Here is a 3,508-nt window from a genome sequence, read left to right on the forward strand (position 1 = left end):
CACCCGAGGGCTGACACTCAGGAACGGAGTGACCTTTCTAATTCTGAGATGTTGCCTAGACTGTTTGTACCCTGCCCCTTCTACTCCCTACTCCTCCTTATTTGTCTCTTTGGGAGCCCTTGGTTTAGAGAGAAGGCTATGTCTCTGTTGTTGAGACCAGGCTGGACCAGCTCATTTATTCATTCAGCAGAGGTTTGTCTAGTGCCCACAAAGAGTTAGGCACTGTGCTAGTGGACTGGGATAAAGGGTGAGCAATATAGACCTGGCCCCAGCTTTCACAGAGCTCCCGCCCTAGAGGGTGGGAGATGGACATTTATGACACAATCACACAAATTACCATGAACAACAAACTGTGGTAAGTGCTGTAGGATGGAGGCAAACAGGGTGCTCCAGGAGTATCTAACAGCCCACAGTCCAGATCCAGGACCCTGGGCTCAAGGCCACAATGGCCTTGGGCTCAGCTGGGCTGCATGGATGCTCTCTTCATGCAATCTCTCCCCTGGGGAATGATCAGTGACAGCGTGGGTTCAACATGGTGCCCTGCCTAGCTCCCCGCACCTCCCTTGACAGCACTGTGCCCACGCGGGGGGCGCCTACACCACCACCGCTCAGAACTCCTCTGCTCCTTTAGGGACTCGGTCACCGAAAAGAGGCTGGTAGGGCTCCGAAAGGCCAGGGAGCTCTAAGAGTCCCATAGCCTCCTTAAACAGCTGGGGAAACTGAAGCCCAAAGAGGCTGCTCAAGGTCACACCGAAAGCGGGAAGGTGAGAACGGGGCCCCCAAGCTCCCAGGCTCCCCATTCTCTGCTACTTCCCACCCCCGCACACTACCTTCCAAGAATAACCACTGAGTTTGTACAGAAGGAATCCTGTTTCAACCGGAAGCCAGGAGGCTTTCTACCTGCTTACAACCAATAGTTGGCGGGTACCCAACACTCTGCAAGGAGAGCAGGAGGCTTCTGGCTACATTGGGAGGGACTTGCCTGGTGGTGTGTCCTGAGTCACAAACACAGATGAGTAAGAATACATCCGCTCACATGTCTGTATGGAATACCATTCTTTCATTTAACAAGCGTTCCATCTTCAAGGACATGTAGCTAGTTGAGCCTTGGAATGCTCCTTGCTCTTTGCAGCATTGTTTCCAATAGCAAAAAGGAAACACACTTTGTGTCCTTTGGTAAGGGAATAATAAACCGCAGAGCCAAGTCATAGAATATTATGTAGCATTTTGAAAAGTATCAGGGTAGGTCTTCACAGGGGGCCAAGTTCACACAAAAAAAAGCAAGTTTAAAAAAACTATGCACAGGCACCGTCTAAAACCATCTACAGAAAGAAAATTCACCAAACGATCCTTTATTTTGCTATGGATATGCACACATGCCGATGTAAGTGCAGGAGGAAGTCTAGAAGAAGGCGCACCCAGGCTGTGACTTCTGAGGAAAGTTGGGGGGGGGGGGTGGTCAAAGGGAACTTAAGCTTCATCTGTCATCTTTTTTGAGCATGAATTTTATTTACATATTATTTACTTCAGTAAAATTATTTTTTAGAAATACCAAGCTTCAAGCAAGAGTTGATATTTTCTACAGAGGGCCGGACAGTAATATTTTGGGCGCTGTGGGCCCCGCATCTCTTGGCCCCTACTCTGTCTGCGGCTGTGGTGTAAAAGCCGCCCTAGACAGGACGTACTCCAGTGAGTGTGGCCGGTTTCCAGGACTGCTTTATATAAGGACACTGAAATTTGAATTTTATATCATTTTCATGCGTTGCCAAATATAGATTTTTTAACCATTTAAAAATGGTAAGTGCTCCCTTTGGCAGCACATCCCCTGAAATTGGAACCATACAGAGAAGACTAGTGCAGCACAAGGATGACAGGGAATTCATGAAGGGTTCCATATTTAAATTAAAAAAAAAAAATGTTAAGCCATTCTTAGCTTGGCTATGCAGAAGGGGGCTGCTGCCTGCAGATTTGGCCACCCCCCCCCGCCCCCACGTTAGGGCCACTTCAAGCCCCACCTCCTGCCAGCCACACTCACCTGCTCTGTCCTCAAGTAGTCCTGTCCTTCGGGCCCCCTCGTGACCCTCCTGCGACCTTCCGAGGCCCACCAGCTGCATCCCAGCTCTGCCTGTCTGCCCTGGGGGACACACCTCTCCTGGCTGCAGGACTTTTTTCTTGAACAGGGAGGGCTTGGAATAGCTCTGCTCACCTTGGCAGAGGGAACCCTGAGAAAGGAATTTTGTTTGGAGTCCTAGAGAAGCCAGGACTCAGGACTTGGATTTGCCTTTGAAATCAGGCCCCTCCTCTCCCATTCCCAGGGGTCCCTCGCCACTTCCCTGCTCCCACCCTTCGGCCGCATCAGTGTCTCCCCTGCAGCCCCTGGGCCACATCCCCTGAGGTCTGAGCTGTGGGTCTTTCACAAGAGACCCCTGAGCCCTCTGCTGGCTGTCCTGTTGCCTGCTCATCTGTGTCATTTCAGGTATGGACTTCTGTCTTGAATCTTTTTACTCCCCTGGGGCATCCTGAGACCCCTTGTTTCTGCCTTTCCCAGGAGTACCCTGTGGATGGCATGGTGGGGGTACAGGGGAGAGTGAGCACTCGAACCCTTAAGCTCAGCTCTCCCACGGATTGTCTGTGCTGCCTTGGCAGAGTCCCCTCTCTGAGCTCTGCTTCCTCATCTGCACAATGACAGGATTGGACTGCGTGATCTTCCAAACCCTTTCCAGAACCCTTTGTGAGCATTAAATGACATAATGCATGCAAAGCACTTTGCACAGCACCTGGGTGCCCACTAGTTTTTAGTTAAGGTCATTATCATCATCCTCAGATCCTGAGAGCAGACTTGATATCTTCCGTAAGTTTTCCTACGTGACTTGCTGGCTCTGCAAACCCAGAGGCTCCAAAGCCGAGGACATCTTGATGGTTCCCAGAGAGTCACCTCCCCCACAGCCCAGCGGCCCAGCCCTGGCCCTCGTGCTGGGAGGTGGAGCCCCTGCTCAGGAAGATGTGTTTGCAGCATGCTCCCCCAAAACAGAGGTCCCTGTGGGCCCTGTCAGAATCCAGCCAGCGCAGCCCCAGCTCTGGGGGCCTCTCGGGCCCAACCCTTGGTTGAATTTCAACTCCAGATCAAATAGGATTCGAGACCCAGGACCCAGAGATACCTCCAGCTAGCGGCTCTAACAATAGCTTCCCAGTCAGGGCAATCAAAGAACCAGCAGGTACCCCCAAACCTCTCTTCTCCTGCCCTGTGATTGACTTGCTTCTGCTTCACGGAAGGCCTCTATCTATGCAAGTTTGGCTATGAAAGCATTAGCTTTATATTTGCATTTTAAAAAAATATACTATTTGTGGCAGAATAATAGCCTCCCAAAGATATCTACGTCCTAATCCCCAGAACCTTCCATGGCAAAGAGGCATTAAGGATGAAGACGGAATCAAGGTTGCCAATCAATTGACCTTAAAGTAGGGAAGTGGTCTTGATTATTCATTCATTCAGATGAGTCTTTGAAAG

General features: G+C 50.6%; 1 pseudogene; it reads left to right on the top strand.

The window, feature by feature from the left end:
• Positions 1-1,801: 1,801 nt before the first annotated feature.
• LOC118006706 lies at positions 1,802-1,901 on the top strand (annotated as a pseudogene).
• Positions 1,902-3,508: the final 1,607 nt, after the last annotated feature.

This window comes from Mirounga leonina, unplaced genomic scaffold (assembly GCF_011800145.1).
Source record: "Mirounga leonina isolate KUSES-001 unplaced genomic scaffold, KU_Mleo_1.0 Mir_98, whole genome shotgun sequence".
In the NCBI taxonomy this organism is placed as follows: domain Eukaryota; kingdom Metazoa; phylum Chordata; class Mammalia; order Carnivora; family Phocidae; genus Mirounga; species Mirounga leonina.